Source organism: Vicugna pacos, unplaced genomic scaffold (genome assembly GCF_048564905.1).
Source record: "Vicugna pacos unplaced genomic scaffold, VicPac4 SAC-SAT, whole genome shotgun sequence".
NCBI classification, from domain to species: Eukaryota; Metazoa; Chordata; class Mammalia; order Artiodactyla; family Camelidae; genus Vicugna; species Vicugna pacos.
The window spans coordinates 437,169-456,772 of NW_027328721.1; positions in this window are offsets into that span (position 1 = coordinate 437,169).

Genomic DNA, 19,604 nt, shown 5'->3' on the forward strand with positions numbered 1-19,604 from the left:
GAATGCTAGGGGTTTTGCAGGATATCCCAGTGACAGAGGCTGCCTCCCCAAGGTCAGGGAAGGTATTTCTCGGACTTCCCCGAACAGGGAACACCTGTGACTGAAGAGAGCTGCGTGGAGTTGTCTCTCGATCGCCCCCACGCACTGACAATGGTTCCGGAATCCTGAGCGTGTGGAGGTTCCACCAACGGTCGGCAGCACGTGGGTTCTAACGGAAAGCCTAAGCTCGTCTCCCCTGAGGGTTTTCCTAATGTCTCTGTGCCAGGGAATGCTAGGGGGGTTTGCAGAATATCCCAGTGACAAATTCTGCCTCCCCAAATTCAGGGAAGTTATTTTTCGGACTTCCCCGAACAGGGAACACCTGTGAATGAAGAGAGCTGCGTAGAGTTGTCTCTCGAGATCCCCCACGCACTGACAATTGTTCCGGAATCCTGAGCGTGGGGAGGTTCCACCAACGTTCGACAGTGCGTGGGTTCTAACGTAAAGACAAAGCTCGTCTCCCCTGAGGGTTTTCATAACGTCTCTGTACCAGGGAATGCTAGGGGGTTTTGCAGGATATCTCAGTGACAGAGGCTGCCTCCCCAAGGTCAGGGAAATTTTTTCTCGGATTTCCCCGAACAGGGAACACCTGTGACTGAAGAGAGCTGCGTGGATTTGTCTCTCGAGCTTCCCCACGCACTGACAATGTTTCCGGAATCCTTAGCGTGGGGAGGTTCCACCAACGGTCGGCAGCGCGTGGGTTCTAACGGAAAGCCTAAGCTCGTCTCCCCTGAGGGTTTTCCTAATGTGTCTGTACCAGGGAATGCTAGGGGGGTTTGCAGGATTACCCAGTGACAGAGGCTGCCTCCCCAAGGTCAGGGAAATTATTTCACGGACTTCCCCGAACAGGGAACATCTGTGACTGAAGAGAGATGCGTGGAGTTGTCTCTCGAAATCCCCCACGCATTGACAATGGTTCCGGAATCCTGAGCGTGGGGAGGTTCCACCAACGGTCGGGAGCACGTGGGTTCTTACGGAAAGCCTAAGCTCGTCTCCCCTGAGGGTTTTCCTAATGTCTCTGTGCCCGGGAATGCTAGGGGGGTTTGCAGGATATCCCAGTGACAGAGGCTGCTTCCCCAAAATCAGGGAAGCTATTTCTCGGACTTCCCCCAACAGGGAACACCTGTGACTGAAGAGAGCTGCGTGGAGTTGTCTCTCGAGCTCCCCCAAGCACTGACAATGGTTCCGGAATCCTGAGCGTGGGGAGGTTCCACCAATGGTCGGCAGCGCGTGGGTTCTAACGGAAAGCCTTAGCTCGTCTCCCCTGAGGGTTTTCCTAATGTCTCTGTGCCAGGGAATACTTTGGGATTTGCAGGATATCCCAGTGACAGAGGCTGCCTCCCCAAGTTCAGGGAAGTTATTTCTCGGACTTCACCGAACAGGGAACACCTGTGACTGAAGAGAGCTGGGTGGAGTTGTCTCTCGAGCTCCCCCACGCACTGACAATGGTTCCGGAATCCTGAGCGTGGGGAGGTTCCACCAACGGTTGGCAGCGCGTGGGTTCTAACGGAAAGCCTAAGCTCGTCTCCCCTGAGGGTTTTCCTAATATCTCTGTGCCAGGGAATGCTAGGGGTGTTTGCAGGATATCCCAGTGACAGAAGCTGCCTCCCCAAGGTCAGGGAAGGTATTTCTCGGACTTCCCCAAACAGGGAACACCTGTGACTAAAGAGAGCTGCGTGGAGTAATCTCTCGAGCTTCCTCACGCACTAACAATGGTTCCGGAATCCTGAGCGTGGGGAGGTTCCACCAACGGTCGTCAGCGCGTGGGTTCTAACGGAAAGCCTAAGCTCGTCTCCCCTGAGGGTTTTCCTAATGTCTCTGTGCCAGGGAATGCTTGGGGATTTGCAGGATATCCCAGTGACAGAGGCTGCCTCCCCAAGTTCAGGGAAGTTATTTCTCGGACTTCACCGAACAGGGAACACCTGTGACTGAAGAGAGCTGCGTGGAGTTGTCTCTCGAGCTCCCCCACGCACTGACAATGGTTCCGGAATCCTGAGCGTGGGGAGGTTCCACCAACGGTCGGCAGCGCGTGGGTTCTAACGGAAAGCCTAAGCTCGTCTCCCCTGAGGGTTTTCCTAATATTTCTGTGCCAGGGAATGGTAGGGGTGTTTGCAGGCTATCCCAGTGACTGAAGCTGCTTCCCCAAGGTCAGGGAAGGTATTTCTCGGACTTCCCCAAACAGGGAACACCTGTGACTAAAGAGAGCTGCGTGGAGTTATCTCTCGAGCTTCCTCACGCACTAACAATGGTTCCGGAATCCTGAGCGTGGGGAAGTTCCACCAACGGTCGTCAGCGCGTGGGTTCTAACGGAAAGCCTAAGCTCGTCTCCCCTGAGGGTTTTCCTAATGTCTCTGTGCCAGGGAATGCTAGGGGGGTTTGCAGGATATCCCAGTGACAGAGGCTGACTCCCCAAGTTCAGGGAAGGTATTTCTCGGACTTCCCCGAACAGGGAACACCTGTGACTGAAGAAAGCTGCGTGGAGTTGTCTCTCGAGCTCCCCCACGCACTGACAATGTTTCCGGAATCCTGAGCGTGGGGAGGTTCCACCAACGGTCGGCAGCGCGTGGGTTCTAACGGACAGCCTAAGCTCGTCTCCCCTGAGGTTTTTCCTAATGTCTCTGTGCCAGGGAATGCTAGGGGGGTTTGCAGGATATCTCAGTGTCAGAGACTGCCTCCGCAAGGTCAGGGAAGGTGTTTCTCGGACTTCACCGAACAGGGAACACCTGTGACTGAAGAGAGCTGCGTGGAGTTGTCTCTCGAGCTCCCCCACGCACTGACAATGGTTCCGGAATCCTGAGCGTGGGGAAGTTCCACCAACGTTCGACAGCGCGTGGGTTCTAACGTAAAGACAAAGCTCGTCTCCCCTGAGGGTTTTCATATCGTCTCTGTACCAGGGAATGCTAGGGGGTTTTGCAGGATATCTCAGTGACAGAGGCTGCCTCGCCAAGGTCAGGGAAGTTTTTTCTCGGACTTCCCCGAACAGGGAACACCTGTGACTGAAGAGAGCTTCGTGGATTTGTTTCTCGAGCTTCCCCACGCACTGACAATGTTTCCGGAATCCTGAGCGTGAGGAGGTTCCACCAACGGTCGTCAGAACGTGGGTTCTAACTGACTGCCTAAGCTCATCTCCCCTGAGGGTTTTCCTTATGTCTATGTGCCAGGGAATGCTAGGGGTTTTACAGGATATCCCAGTGACAGAGGCTGCCTCCCCAAGGTCAGGGAAGGTATTTCTCGGACTTCCCCGAACAGGGAACACCTGTGACTGAAGAGAGCTGCGTGGAGTTGTCTCTCGATCGCCCCCTCGCACTGACAATGGTTCCGGAATCCTGAGCGTGGGGAGGTTCCACCAACGGTCGGCAGCACGTGGGTTCTAACGGAAAGCCTAAGCTCGTCTCCCCTGAGGGTTTTCCTAATGTCTCTGTGCCAGGGAATGCTAGGGGGGTTTGCAGGATATCCCAGTGACAGAGGCTGCTTCCCCAAAGTCAGGGAAGGTATTTCTCGGACTTCCCCGTACAGGGAACACCTGTGACTGAAGAGAGCTGCGTGGAGTTGTCTCTCGAGCTCCCCCAAGCACTGACAATGGTTCCGGAATCCTGAGCGTGGGGAGGTTCCACCAATGGTCGGCAGCGCGTGGGTTCTAACCTAAAGCCTTAGCTCGTCTCCCCTGAGGGTTTTCCTAATATCTCTGTGCCAGGGAATGCTTTGGGATTTGCAGGATATCCCAGTGACAGAGGCTGCCTCCCCAAGTTCAGGGAAGTTATTTCTCGGACTTCACCGAACAGGGAACACCTGTGACTGAAGAGAGCTGCGTGGAGTTGTCTCTCGAGCTCCCCCACGCACTGACAATGGTTCCGGAATCCTGAGCGTGGGGAGGTTCCACCAACGGTCGGCAGGGCGTGGGTTCTAATGGAAAGCCTAAGCTCGTCTCCCCTGATGGTTTTCCTAATATCTCTGTGCCAGGGAATGCTAGGGGTGTTTGCAGGATATCCCAGTGACAGAAGCTGCCACCCCAAGGTCAGGGAAGGTATTTCTCGGACTTCCCCAAACAGGGAACACCTGTGACTAAAGAGAGCTGCGTGGAATTATCTCTCGAGCTTCCTCACGCACTAACAATGGTTCCGGAATCCTGAGCGTGGGGAGGTTCCACCAACGGCCGTCAGCGCGTGGGTTTTAACGTAAAGACAAAGCTCGTCTCCCTTGAGGTTTTTCATAATGTCTCTGTGCCAGGGAATGCTAGGGGGGTTTGCAGGATATCCCAGTGACAGAGGCTGTATCCCCAAGTTCAAGGAAGCTATTTCTCGGACTTCCCCGAACAGGGAACACCTGTGACTGAAGAGAGCTGCGTGGAGTTGTCTCTCGTGTTCCCCAACGCACTGAAAATGTTTCCGGAATCCTGACCATGGGGAGGTTCCACCAACGGTCGGCAGCGCGTGGGTTCTAACGGAAAGCCTAAGCTCGTCTCCCCTGATGGTTTTCCTAATGTCTCTGTGACAGGGAATGCTAGGGGGTTTGCAGGATATCCCAGTGACAGAGGCTGCCTCCCCAAGTTCCGGGAAGGTATTTCTCGGACTTCCCCGAACAGGGAACACCTGTGACTGAAGAGAGCTGCGTGGAGTTGTCTCTCGAGCTCCCCCACGCACTGACAATGGTTCCGGAATCCTGAGCGTGGGGAGGTTCCACCAACGGTCGGCAGCGCGTGGGTTCTAACGGAAAGCCTAAGCTCGTCTCCCCTGAGGGTTTTCCAAATATCTCTGTGCCAGGGAATGCTAGGGGGGTTTGCAGGATATCCCAGTGACAGAGGCTGCCTCCCCAAGTTCAGGGAAGTTATTTCTCGGAGTTCCCCGAACAGGGAACACCTGTGAGTGAAGAGAGCTGCGTGGATTTGTCTCTCGAGGTCCCCCACGCACTGACAATGTTTCCGGAATCCTGAGCGTGGGGAGGTTCCACCAACAGTCGGCAGCGCGTGGGTTCTAACGGAATGCCTAAGCTCATCTCCCCTGAGGGTTTTCCTAGTGTCTCTGTGCCAGGGAATGCTAGGGGGATTTGCAGGATATCCCAGTGAAAGAGGCTGCCTCCCCAAGGTCAGGGAAGGTATTTCTCGGACTTCCCCGAACAGGGAACACCTGTGACTGAAGAGAGCTGCGTGGAGTTGTCTCTCGAGATACTTCACGCACTGACAATGGTTCCGGAATCCTGAGCGTGGGGAGGTTCCAACAACGTTCGGCAGCGCGTGGATTCTAACGGAAAGACAAAGTTCGTCTCCCCTGAGGGTTTTCATAATGTCTCTTTGCCAGGGAATGCTAGGGGGGTTTGCAGGATATCCCAGTGACAGTGGCTGTATCCCCAAGTTCAGGGAAGCTATTTCTCGGACTTCCCCGAACAGGGAACACCTGTGACTGAAGAGAGCTGCGTGGAGTTTTCTCTCGAGCTCCCCCACGCACTGACAATTTTTCCGGAATCCTGAGCGTGGGGAGGTTCCACCAAATTTCGGCAGCGCGTGGGTTCTAACGAAAAGCCTAAGCTCGTCTCCCCTGAGGGTTTTCCTAATTTCTCTGTGCCAGGGAATGCTAGGGGGATTTGCAGGATATCACAGTGACAGAGGCTGCCTCCCCAAGGTCAGGGAATGTATTTCTCGGACTTCCCCGAACAGGGAACACCTGTGACTGAAGAGAGCTGCGTGGAGTTGTCTCTCCAGCTCCCCCACGCACTGACAATGGTTCCGGAATCCTGAGCGTGGGGAGGTTCCACCAACGGTCGGCAGCGCGTGGGTTCTAACGGAAAGCCTAAGCTCATCTCCCTTGAAGGTTTTCCTAATGTCTCTCTGTCAGGGAATGCTAGGGGGGTTTGCAGGATATCCCAGTGACAGTTGTTGCCTCCCCAAGTTCAGGGAAGCTATTTCTCGGGCTTCCTCGAACAGGGAACACCTGTGACTGAAGAGAGCTGCGTGGAGTTGTCCCTCGAGCTCCCCCACGCACTGACAATGTTTCCGAATCCTGAGCGTGGGGAGGTTCCACCAACGGTCGGCAGCGCGTGGGTTCTAACGGAAAGCCTAATCTCGTCTCCCCTGAGTGTTTTCCTAATGTCTCTGTGCCAGTAAATGCTCGGGGGGTTTGCAGGATATTCCAGTGACAAAGGCTGCCTCCCCAAGTTCAGGGAAGTTATTTCTCGAACTTCCACATACAGGGAAAAACTGTGACTGAAGAGAGCTGCGTGGAGTTGTCTCTCGAGCTCCCCCACGCACTGACAATTTTTCCGGAATCCTGAGCGTGGGGAGGTTCCACCAACGGTCGGCATCGCGTGGGTTCTAACGGAAAGCCTAAGCTCGATTATCCTGAGGGTTTTCCGAATGTCTCTGTGCCAGGGAATGCTAAGGGTGTTTGAAGGATATCCCAGTGACAGAGACTGACTCCCTATGGTCAGGGAAGTTATTTCTCGGACTTCCCCGAACAGGGAACACCTGTGACTGAAGAGAGCTGCGTGGAGTTGTCTCTCGAGCTCCCCCACGCTCTGACAATTTTTCCGAAATCCTGAGCGTGGGGAGGTTCCACCAACTGTCGGCAGCACGTGGGTTCTAACGGATAGCCTAAGCTCGTCTCCCCTGAGGGTTTTCCTAATGTCTCTGTGCCAGGGAATGCTCGGGGTTTTGCAGGATATCCCAGTGAAAGAGGCTGCCTCCCCAAGGTCAGTGAAGGTATTTCTCGGACTTCCACGAACAGGGAACACCTGTGACTGAAGAGAGCTTTGTGAAGTTGTCTCTCGAGCTCCCCCAAGCACTGACAATGGTTCCGAAATCCTGAGCGTGGGGAGGTGCCACCAACGGTCGGCAGCGCGTGGGTTCTAACGGAAAAGCCTAAGCTCGTCTCCCCTGAGGGTTTTCCTAATATCTCTGTGCCAGGGAATGCTAGGGGTGTTTGCAGGATATCCCAGTGACAGAGGCTGCCTCCCCAAGGTCAGGGAAGTTATTTCTCGGAGTTCCCCGAACAGGGAACACCTGTGAGTGAAGAGAGCTGCGTGGAGTTCTCTCTCGAGCTCCCACACGCACTGACAATGGTTCTGGAATCCTGAGCGTGGGGAGTTTCCACCAACTGTCAGCAGCGCGTGGGTTCTAACGGAAAGCCTAAGCTCGTCTCTCCTGAGTGTTTTCCTCATGTCTCTGTGCCAGGGAATGCTTGGGGGGTTTGCAGGATATCCCAGTGACAGAGGCTGCCTCCCCAAGGTCATCGAAAGTATTTCTAGGACTTCCCCGAACAGGGAACACCTGTGACTGAAGAGAGCTGCGTGGAGTTGTCTCTCGAGCTCCCCCACGCACTGATAATGGTTCCGGAATCCTGAGCGTGGGGAGGTTCCACCAACGGTCGACAGCGCGTGGGTTCTAACGGAAAGCCTTAGCTCGTCACCCTGAGGGTTTTCCTAATGTCTCTGTGCCAGGGAATGCTAGGGGGGTTTGCAGGATATCCCAGTGACAGAGGCTGCCTCCCCAAGGTCAGGGAAGGTATTTCTCGCACTTCTCCGAACAGGGAACACCTGTGACTGAAGAGAGCTGCGTGGAGTTGTCTCTCGAGCTCCCCCACGCACTGACAATGGTTCCGGAATCCTGAGCTTGGGGAGGTTCCACCAACGGTCGGCAGCGCGTGGGTTCTAACGGAAAGCTTAAGCTCGTCTCCCCTGAGGGATTTCCTAATTTCTCTGTGCCAGGGAATGCTAGGGGTGTTTGCAGGATATCCCAGTGACAGATGCTGCCTCCCCAAGGTCAGGGAATGTATTTCTCGGACTTCCCCGTACAGGGAACACCTGTGAATGAAGAGAGCTGCGTGGAATTGTATCTAGAGCTCCCCCACGCAGTGACAATGGATCCGGAATCCTGAGCGTGGGGAGGTTCCACCAATGTTCGGCAAAGCGTGGTTTCTAACGGAATGCCAAATGTCGTCTCCCCTGAGGGTTTTCCTAATGTCTCTGTGCCAGGGAATGCTAGGGGTGTTTGCCGGATATCCCAGGGACAGAGGCTGACTCCCCAAGGTCAGGGAAGGTTTTTCTCGGACTTCCCCGAACAGGGAACACCTGTGACTGAAGAGAGCTGCGTGGAGTTGTCTCTCGAGCTCCCCCACGCACTGACAATGGTTCCGGAATCCTGAGCGTGGGGAGGTTCCACCAACGGTCAGCAGCGCGTGGGATCTAACGGAAAGCCTAAGCTCGTCTCCCCTGAGGGTTTTCCTAGTGTCTCTGTGCCAAGGAATGCTAGGGGGATTTGCAGGATATCCCAGTGACAGAGGCTGCCTCCCCAAGGTCAGGGAAGTTATTTCTCAGACTTCCCCGAACAGGGAACACCTGTGACTGAAGAGAGCTGCGTGGAGTTGTCTCTCGAGCTCCCCCACGCACTGACAATGGTTCCGGAATCCTGAGCGTTGGGAGGTTCTACCAACGGTCGGCAGCGCGTGGGTTCTAACGGAAAGCCTAAGCTCGTCTCCCCTGAGGGTTTTCCTAATGTCTCTGTGCCAGGGAAGGCTAGGGGGGTTTGCAGGATATCCCAGTGACAGTGGCTGCCAACCCAAGATCAGGGAAGGTATTTCTCGGACTTCCCCGAACAGGGAACACCTGTGACTGAAGAGAGCTGCGTGGAGTTGTCTCTCGAGCTCCCCCACGCACTGACAATGGTTCCGGAATCCTGAGCGTCGGGAGGTTCCAACAACGGTCGGCAGCGCGTGGGTTCTAACGGAATGCTTAAGGTCGTCTCCCCTGAGGGTTTTCCAAATGTTTCTGTGCCAAGGAATGCTTTGGGGTTTTGCAGGATATCCCAGTAACAGAGGCTGCCTCCCAAAGGTGAGGGAAGGTATTTCTCGGACTTCCCCGAACAGGGAACACCTGTGACTGAAGAGAGCTGCGTGGAATTGTCTCCCGAGCTCCCCCACGCACTGACAATGATTCCAGAATCCTGAGCGTGGGGAGGTTCCACCAACGGTCAGCAGCGCGTGGGTTCTAACGGAAAGCCTTAGCTCGTCTCTCCTGAGGGTTTTCCTCATGTCTCTGTGCCAGGGAAAGCTTGGGGTTTTTGCGGGATATCCAAGTAACTGAGGCTGCCTCCCCAAGATCAGGGAAGGTATTTCTCGGACTTCCCCGAACAGGGAACACCTGTGACTCAAGAGAGCTGCGTGGAGTTGTCTCTCGAGCTCCCCCACGCACTGAAAATGTTTCCGGAATCCTGAGCGTGGGGAGGTTCCACCAACGGTCGGCAGCGCGTGGGTTCTAATGGAAAGCCTAAGCTGGCCTCCCCTGAGAGTTTTCCTAATATCTCTGTGCCAGGGAATGCTAGGGGGGTTTGCAGGATATCCCAGTGACAGAGGCTGCCTCCCCAAGGTCAGGGAAGGTATTTCTCGGACTTCCCCGAACAGGGAACACCTGTGACTGAAGAGAGCTGCGTGGAGTTGTCTCTCGAGCTCCCCCACGCACTGACAATGTTTCCGGAATCCTAAGCGTGGGGAGGTTCCACCAACGGTCGGCAGCGCGTGGGTTCTAACGGAAAGCCTAAGCTCGTCTCCCCTGAGGGTTTTCCTAATGTCTCTGTGCCAGGGAATGCTAGGGGGGTTTGCAGGATATCCCAGTGACAGAGGCTGCCTCCCCAAGGTCAGGGAAGGTATTTCAGGGACTTCCCCGAACAGGGAACACCTGTGACTGAAGAGAGCTGCGTGGAGTTGTCTCTCCAGCTCCCCCACGCACTGACAATGGTTCCGGAATCCTGAGCGTGGGGAGGTTCCACCAACGGTCGGCAGCGCGTGGGTTCTAACGGAAAGCCTAAGCTCATCTCCCTTGAATGTTTTCCTAATGTCTCTCTGTCAGGGAATGCTAGGGGGGTTTGCAGGATATCCCAGTGACAGTTGTTGCCTCCCCAAGTTCAGGGAAGCTATTTCTCGGGCTTCCTCGAACAGGGAACACCTGTGACTGAAGAGAGCTGCGTGGAGTTGTCCCTCGAGCTCCCCCACGCACTGACAATGTTTCCGAATCCTGAGCGTGGGGAGGTTCCACCAACGGTCGGCAGCGCGTGGGTTCTAACGGAAAGCCTAATCTCGTCTCCCCTGAGTGTTTTCCTAATGTCTCTGTGCCAGTAAATGCTAGGGGGGTTTGCAGGATATTCCAGTGACAAAGGCTGCCTCCCCAAGTTCAGGGAAGTTATTTCTCGAACTTCCACATACAGGGAAAAACTGTGACTGAAGAGAGCTGCGTGGAGTTGTCTCTCGAGCTCCCCCACGCACTGACAATTGTTCCGGAATCCTGAGCGTGGGGAGGTTCCACCAACGGTCGGCATCGCGTGGGTTCTAACGGAAAGCCTAAGCTCGATAATCCTGAGGGTTTTCCGAATGTCTCTGTGCCAGGGAATGCTAAGGGTGTTTGAAGGATATCCCAGTGACAGAGACTGACTCCCTATGGTCAGGGAAGTTATTTCTCGGACTTCCCCGAACAGGGAACACCTGTGACTGAAGAGAGCTCCGTGGAGTTGTCTCTCGAGCTCCCCCACGCTCTGACAATTTTTCCGAAATCCTGAGCGTGGGGAGGTTCCACCAACTGTCGGCAGCACGTGGGTTCTAACGGATAGCCTAAGCTCGTCTCCCCTGAGGGTTTTCCTAATGTCTCTGTGCCAGGGAATGCTCGGGGTTTTGCAGGATATCCCAGTGAAAGAGGCTGCCTCCCCAAGGTCAGTGAAGGTATTTCTCGGACTTCCACGAACAGGGAACACCTGTGACTGAAGAGAGCTGCGTGAAGTTGTCTCTCGAGCTCCCCCAAGCACTGACAATTGTTCCGAAATCCTGAGCGTGGGGAGGTGCCACCAACGGTCGGCAGCGCGTGGGTTCTAACGGAAAAGCCTAAGCTCGTCTCCCCTGAGGGTTTTCCTAATATCTCTGTGCCAGGGAATGCTAGGGGTGTTTGCATGATATTCCAGTGACAGAGGCTGCCTCCCGAAGGTCAGGGAAGTTTTTTCTCGGACTTCCCCGAACAGGTAACACCTGTGACTGAAGAGAGCTGCGTGGAGTTGTCTCTCGAGCTCCCCCACGCACTGAAAATGGTTCCGGAATCCTGAGCGAGGGTGGTTCCACCAAAGGTCGGTAGCGCGTGGGGTCTAACGGAATGCCTAAGCTCGTCTCCCCTGAGGGTTTTCCAAATATTTCTGTGCCAAGGAATCCTAGGGGTGTTTGCAGGATATCCCAGTGACAGAGTCTGCCTCCCCAAGGTCAGGGAAGTTATTTCTCGGACTTCCCCGAACAGGGAACACCTGTGAGTGAAGAGAGCTGCGTGGAGTTCTCTCTCGAGCTCCCCCACGCACTGACAATGGTTCTGGAATCCTGAGCGTGGGGAGTTTCCACCAACTGTCAGCAGCGCGTGGGTTCTAACGGAAAGCCTAAGCTCGTCTCTCCTGAGTGTTTTCCTCATGTCTCTGTGCCAGGGAATGCTTGGGGGGTTTGCAGGGTATCCCAGTGACAGAGGCTGCCTCCACAAGGTCATCGAAAGTATTTCTAGGACTTCCCCGAACAGGGAACACCTGTGACTGAAGAGAGCTGCGTGGAGTTGTATCTCGAGCTCCCCCACGCACTGATAATGGTTCCGGAATCCTGAGCGTGGGGAGGTTCCACCAACGGTCGACAGCGCGTGGGTTCTAACGGAAAGCCTTAGCTCGTCACCCTGAGGGTTCTCCTAATGTCTCTGTGCCAGGGAATGCTAGGGGGGTTTGCAGGATATCCCAGTGACAGAGGCTGCCTCCCAAAGTTCAGGGAAGGTATTTCTCGGACTTCCCCGAACAGGGAACACCTGTGACTGAAGAGAGCTGCGTGGAGTTGTCTCTCGAGGTCCCCCACGCACTGACAATGTTTCCGGAATCCTGAGCGTGGAGAGGTTCCACCAACGGTCGGCAGCGCGTGGGTTCTAACGGAAAGCCTAAGCTCGTCTCCCCTGAGGATTTTCCTAGTGTCTCTGTGCCAGGGAATGCTAGGGGGATTTGCAGGATATCCCAGTGACAGAGGCTGCCTCCCCAAGGTCAGGGAAGTTATTTCTCGGACTTCCCCGAACAGGGAACACCTGTGACTGAAGAGAGCTGCGTGGAGTTGTCTCTCGAGCTCCCCCACGCACTGACAATGGTTCCGGAATCCTGAGAGTGGGGAGTTTCCACCAACGGTCGGCAGCGCGTGGGTTTTAACGGAATGCCTAAGCTCGTCTCCCCTGAGGGTTTTCCAAATGTTTCTGTGCCAAGGAATGCTAGGGCTGTTTGCAGGATATCCCAGTGACAGAGGCTGCCTCCCCAAGGTCAGGGAAGGTATTTCTCGGACTTCCCCGAACTGGGAACACCTGTGATTGAAGACAGCTGCGTGGAGATGTCTCTCGAGCTCCCCCAAGCACTGACAATGTTTCCAGAATCCTGAGCGTGGGGAGGTTCCACCAACGGTCAGCAGCGCGTGGGTTCTAACGGAAAGCCTTAGCTCGTCTCTCCTGAGGGTTTTCCTCATGTCTCTGTGCCAGGGAATGCTTGGGGTTTTTGCAGGATATCCAAGTAACTGAGGCTGCCTCCCCAAGATCAGGGAAGGTATTTCTCGGACTTCCCCGAACAGGGAACACCTGTGACTCAAGAGAGCTGCGTGGAGTTGTCTCTCGAGCTCCCCCACGCACTGAAAATGTTTCCGGAATCCTGAGCGTGGGGAGGTTCCACCAACGGTCGGCAGCGCGTGGGTTCTAATGGAAACCCTAAGCTGGCCTCCCCTGAGTGTTTTCCTAATATCTCTGTGCCAGGGAATGCTAGGGGGGTTTGCAGGATATCCCAGTGACAGAGGCTGCCTCCCCAAGGTCAGGGAAGGTATTTCTCGGACTTCCCCGAACAGGGAACACCTGTGACTGAAGAGAGCTGCGTGGAGTTGTCTCTCGAGCTCCCCCACGCACTGACAATGGTTCCGGAATCCTAAGCGTGGGGAGGTTCCACCAACGGTCGGCAGCGCGTGGGTTCTAACGGAAAGCCTAAGCTCGTCTCCCCTGAGGGTTTTCCTAATGTCTCTGTGCCAGGGAATGCTAGCGGGGTTTGCAGGATATCCCAGTGACAGAGGCTGCCTCCCCAAGGTCAGGGAAGGTATTTCAGGGACTTCCCCGAACAGGGAACACCTGTGACTGAAGAGAGCTGCGTGGAGTTATCTCTCGAGCTCCCCCAAGCACTGACAATGGTTCCGGAATCATAAGCGTGGGGAGGTTCCACCAACGGTCGGCAGCGCGTGGGTTCTAACGGAAAGCCTAAGCTCTTCTCCCCTGATGGTTTTCCTAATGTCTCTGTGCCAGGGAATGCTAGGGGGGTTTGCAGGATATCCCAGTGACAGAGGCTGCCTCCCGAAGTTCAGGGAAGGTATTTCTCGGACTTCCCCGAACAGGGAACACCTGTGACTGAAGAGAGCTGCGTGGAGTTGTCTCTCGAGGTCCCCCACGCACTGACAATGGTTCCGGAATCCTGAGCGTGGAGAGGTTCCACCAACGGTCGGCAGCGCGTGGGTTCTAACGGAAAGCCTAAGCTCGTCTCCCCTGAGGGTTTTCCTAGTGTCTCCGTGCCAGGGAATGCTAGGGGGGTTTGCAGGATATCCCAGTGACAGAGCCTGCCTCCCCAAGGTCAGGGAAGGTATTTCTCGGACTTCCCCGAACAGGGAACACCTGTGACTGAAGAGAGCTGCGTGGAATTGTCTCTCAATCTCCCCCACGCACTGACAATGGTTCCGGAATCCTGAGCGTGGGGAGGTTCCACCAACGGTCGGCAGCGCGTGGGTTCGAACGGAAAGCCTAAGCTGGTCTCCCCTGAGGGTTTTCCTAATGTCTCTGTGCCAGGGAATGCTAGGGGTGTTTGCAGGATATCCCAGTGACAGAGGCTGCCTCCCCAAGGTCAGGGAAGGTATTTCTCGGACTTCCCCGAACAGGGAACACCTGTGACTGAAGAGAGCTGCGTGGAGTTGTCTCTCGAGCTCCCCCACGCACTGACAATGGTTCCGGAATCCTGAGCGTGGGGAGGTTCCACCAACGGTCGGCAGCGCGTGGGTTCTAAAGGAAAGCCTTAGCTCGTCACCCTGAGGCTTTTTCTAATGGCTCTGTGCCAGGGAATACTTGGGGTGTTTGCAGGATATCCCAGTGACAGAGGCTGCCTCCCCAAGGTCAGGGAAGTTATTTCTCGGACTTCCCCGAACAGGGAACACCTGTGACTGTAGAGAGCTGCGTGGAGTTGTCTCTCGAGCTCACCCACGCACTGACAATGGCTCCGGAATCCTGAGCGTGGGGAGGTTCCACCAACGGTCGGCAGCGCGTGGGTTCTAACGGAAAGCCTAAGCTGGTCTCCCCTGAGTGTTTTCCTAACGTCTCTGTGCCAGGAAATGCTAGGGGGGTTTGCAGGATATCCCAGTGACAGAGGCTGCCTCCCCACGTTCAGGGAAGGTATTTCTCGGACTTCCCCGAACAGGGAACACCTGTGACTGAACAGAGCTGCGTGGAGTTGTCTCTCGAGGTCCCCCACGCACTGACAATGGTTCCGGAATCCTGAGCGTGGAGAGGTTCCACCAACGGTCGGCAGCGCGTGGGTTCTAACGGAAAGCATAAGCTCGTCTCCCCTGAGGGTTTTCCTAGTGTCTCTGTGCCAGGGAATGCTAGGGGGGTTTGCAGGATATCCCAGTGACAGAGGCTGCATCCCCAAGGTCAGGGAAGGTATTTCTCGGACTTCCCCGAACAGGGAACACCTGTGACTGAAGAGAGCTGCGTGGAGTTGTCTCTCGAGCTCCCCCACGCACTGACAATGGTTCCGGAATCCTGAGAGTGGGGAGTTTCCACCAACGGTCGGCAGCGCGTGGGTTCTAACGGAATGCCTAAGCTCGTCTCCCCTGAGGGTTTTCCAAAATTTTCTGTGCCAAGGAATGCTAGGGCTGTTTGCAGGATATCCCAGTGACAGAGGCTGCCTCCTCAAGGTCAGGGAAGGTATTTCTCGGACTTCCCCGAACAGGGAACACCTGTGATTGAAGACAGCTGCGTGGAGATGTCTCTCGAGCTCCCCCACGCACTGACAATGGTTCCGGAATCCTGAGCGTAGGGAGGTTCCACCAACGTTCAGCAGCGCGTGGGTTCTAACGGAAAGCCTAAGCTCGTCTCCCCTGAGGGTTTTCCTAATGTCTCTGTGCCAGGGAATGCTAGGGGTGTTTGCAGGATATCCCAGTGACAGAGGCTGCCTCCCCAAGTTCATTTAATGTATTTCTCGGAATTCCCCGAACAGGGAACACCTGTGACTGAAGAGAGCTGCGTGGAGTTTTCTCTCGAGGTCCCCCACGCACTGACAATTTTCCGGAAACCTGAGCGTGGGGAGGTTCCACCAACGGTCGGCAGCGCATGGGTTCTAACGGAAAGCCTAAGCTCGACTCCCCTGAGGGTTTTCCTAATGTCTCTGTGCCAGGGAATGCTAGGGGGTTTGGCGGATATCCCAGTGGCATTGGCTGCCTCCCCAAGGACAGGGAAGTTATTTCTCGGACTTCCCCGACCAGGGAACACCTGTGACTGAAGAGAGCTGCGTGGAGTTGTCTCTCGAGGTCCCCCACGCACTGACAATGTTTCCGGAATCCTGAGCGTGGGTAGGTTCCACCAACGGTCGGCAGCGCGTGGGTACTAACGGAAAGCCTATACTCGTCTCCCCTGTGGATTTTCCAAATGTCTCTCTGCCAGGGAATGCTAGGGGGGTTTGCAGGATGACCCAGTGTCGGACACTGCCTCCCCATGGTCAGGGACGGTATTTCTCGGACTTCCCCGATCAGGGAACACCTGTGATTGAAGAGAGCTGCGTGGAGTTATCTCTCGGGCTCCCCCAGGCACTGACAATGGTTCCTGAATCCTGAGCGTGCGGAGGTTCCACCAACGGTCGGCAGCGCTTGGGTTCTAACGGAAAGCCTAAGCTCGTGTCCCCTGAGGGTTTTCCTAATGTCACTGTGCCAGGGAATGCTAGGGGGGTTTGCAGGATATCCCAGTGACAGAGGCTGCCTTTCCAAGGTCAGGGAAGCTATTTCTCGGACTTCCCCCAACAGGGAACACCTGTGACTGAAGAGAGCTGCGTGGAGTTGTCTCTCGAGCTCCCCCACGCACTGACAATGGTTCCGGAATCCGGAGCTTGGGGAGGTTCCACCAACGGTCGGCAGCACGTGGGTTCTATCGGAAAGCATAAGCTCGTCTCCCCTGAGGGTTTTCCTAATATCTCTGTGCCAGAGAATGCTAGGGGGGTTTGCAGGATATCCCAGTGACAGAGGCTGCCTCCCCAAGGTCAGGGAAGTTATTTCTCGGACTTCCCCGAACAGGGAACACCTGTGACTGAAGAGAGCTGCGTGGAGTTGTCTCTCTAGATCCCCCACGCACTGACAATGGTTCCGGAATCCTGAGCGTGGGGAGGTTCCACCAACGGTCGGCAGCGCGTGGGTTCTAACGGAAAGCCTAAGCTGGTCTCCCCTGAGTGTTTTCCTAACGTCTCTGTGCCAGGGAATGCTAGGGGGGTTTGCAGGATATCCCAGTGACAGATGCTGCCTCCCCAAGGTAAGGGAAGGTATTTCTCGGACTTCCCCCAACAGGGAACACCTGTGACTGAAGAGAGCTGCTGTATTTGTTTCTCGAGCTCCCCCACGCACTAACAATTGTTGGAATCCTGAGCGTGGGGAGGTTCCACCATCGGTCGGCAGCGCGTGGTTTCAAACGTATAGCCAAATCTCGTCTCCCCTGAGGGTTTTCCTAATATCACTGTGCCAGGGAATGCTAGGGGTGTTTGCAAGATATCCCAGTTTCAGAGGCGGCTTCCCCATGGTCAGGGAAGGTATTTCACGGACTTCCCTGAACAGGGAACACCTGTGACTGAAGAGAGATGAGTGGAGTTATCTCTCGAGCTCCCCCACGAACTGATATTGGTTCCGGAATCCTGAGGTTCGGGAGGTTCCAAAAACGGTCGGCAGTGGGTGGGTTCTAACGGAAAGCCTAAGCTCGTCTCCCCTGAGGGTTTTCCTAATGTCTCTGTGCCAGGGAATGTTAGGGGGGTTTGCAGGATATCCCAGTGACAGAGGCTGCCTCCACAAGGTCAGGGAAGGTATTTCTCGGACTTCCACGAACAGGGAACACCTGTGACTGAAGAGAGCTGCGTGGAGTTGTCTCTCGAGCTCCCCCACGCACTGACAATGGTTCCGGAATCCTGAGCGTGGGGAGGTTCCACCAACGGTCCGCAGCGCGTGGGTTCTAACGGAAAGCCTAAGCTCGTCTCCCCTGAGGGTTTTCCTAATGTCTCTGTGCCAGGGAATGCTAGGGGGGTTTGCAGGATATCCCCGTGAGAGAGGCTGCCTCCCCAAGGTCAGGGAAGGTATTTCTCGGACTTCGCCGAACAGGGAACACCTGTGACTGAAGAGAGCTGCGTGGATTTGTCTCTCGAGCTCCCCCACGCAGTGACATTTGTTTGGAATCCTGAGCGTGGGGAGGTTCCACCAACGGTCGGCAGCGCGTGGGTTCTAACGGAAAGCCTAAGCTCGTCTCCCCTGAGGTTTTTCCTAATGTCTCTGTGCCAGGGAATGCTAGGGGGGTTTACAGGATATCCCAGTGACAGAGGCTGCCTCCCCCAGGTCAGGGAATGTATTTCTCGGACTTCCCCGAACAGGGAACACCTGTGACTGAAGAGAGCTGCGTGGAGTTGTCTCTCGAGCTCCCCCACGCACTGACAATGGTTCCGGAATCCTGAGCGTGGGAAGGTTCCACCAACGGTCGGCAGCGCGTGGGTTCTAACGGAAAGCCTAAGCTCGTCTCTCCTGAGGGTTTTCCTAATGTCTCTGTGCCAGGGAATGCTTGGGGGGATTGCAGGATATCCCAATGACAGAGGCTGCCTCCCCAAGGTCAGGGAAGTTATTTCTCGGACTTCCCCGAACAGGGAACACCTGTGACTGAAGAGAGCTGCGTGGAGTTGTCTCTCTAGATCCCCCACACACTGACAATGGTTCCGGAATCCTGAGCGTGGGGAGGTTCCACCAACGGTCGGCAGCGTGTGGTTTCTAACGGAAAGCCTAAGCTGGTCTCCCCTGAGTGTTTTCCTAACGTCTCTATGCCAGGGAATGCTAGGGGGGTTTGCAGGATATCCCAGTGACAGATGCTGCCTCCCCAAGGTAAGGGAAGGTATTTCTCGGACTTCCCCCAACAGGGAACACCTGTGACTGAAGAGAGCTGCTGTAGTTGTTTCTCGAGCTCCCCCACGCACTAACAATTGTTGGAATCCTGAGCGTGGGGAGGTTCCACCATCGGTCGGCAACGCGTGGTTTCAAACGGATAGCCAAATCTCGTCTCCCCTGAGGGTTTTCCTAATATCTCTGTGCCAGGGAATGCTAGGGGTGTTTGCAAGATATCCCAGTATCAGAGGCGGATTCCCCATGGTCAGGGAAGTTATTTCACGGACTTCCCTGAACAGGGAACACCTGTGACTGAAGAGAGATGAGTGGAGTTATCTCTCGAGCTCCCCCACGCACTGATATTGGTTCCGGAATCCTGAGCTTCGGGAGGTTCCAAAAACGGTCGGCAGTGCGTGGGTTCTAACGGAAATCCTAAGCTCGTCTCCCCTGAGGGTTTTCCTAATGTCTCTGTGCCAGGGAATGTTAGGGGGGTTTGCAGGATATCCCAGTGACAGAGGCTGCCTCCACAAGGTCAGGGAAGGTATTTCTTGGACTTCCACGAACAGGGAACACCTGTGACTGAAGAGAGCTGCGTGGAGTTGTCTCTCGAGCTTCCCCACGCACTGACAATGGTTCCGGAATCCTGAGCGTCTGGAGGTTCCACCAACGGTCCGCAGCGCGTGGGTTCTAACGGAAAGCCTAAGCTCGTCTCCCCTGAGGGTTTTCCTAATGTCTCTGTGCCAGGGAATGCTAGGGGGGTTTGCAGGATATCCCCGTGAGAGAGGCTGCCTCCCCAAGGTCAGGGAAGGTATTTCTCGGACTTCCCCGAACAGGGAACACCTGTGACTGAAGAGAGCTGCGTGGAGTTGTCTCTCGAGCTCCCCCACGCAGTGACATTTATTTGGAATCCTGAGCGTGGGGAGGTTCCACCAACGGTCGGCAGCGCGTGGGTTCTAACGGAAAGCCTAAGCTCGTCTCCCCTGAGGTTTTTCCTAATGTCTCTGTGCCAGGGAATGCTAGGGGTGTTTACAGGATATCCCAGTGACAGAGGCTGCCTCCCCCAGGTCAGGGAATGTATTTCTCGGACTTCCCCGAACAGGGAACACCTGTGACTGAAGAGAGCTGCGTGGAGTTGTCTCTCGAGCTCCCCCACGCACTGACAATGGTTCCGGAATCCTGAGCGTGGGAAGGTTCCACCAACGGTCGGCAGCGCGTGGGTTCTAACAGAAAGCCTAAGCTCGTCTCCCCTGAGGGTTTTCCTAATGTCTCTGTGCCAGGGAATGCTTGGGGGGTTTGCAGGATATCCCAGTGACAGAGGCTGCCTCCCCAAAATCAGGGAAGGAATTTCTCAGACTTCCCCGAACAGGGAACACCTGTGACTTAAGAGAGATTCGTGGAGTTGTCTCTCGAGCT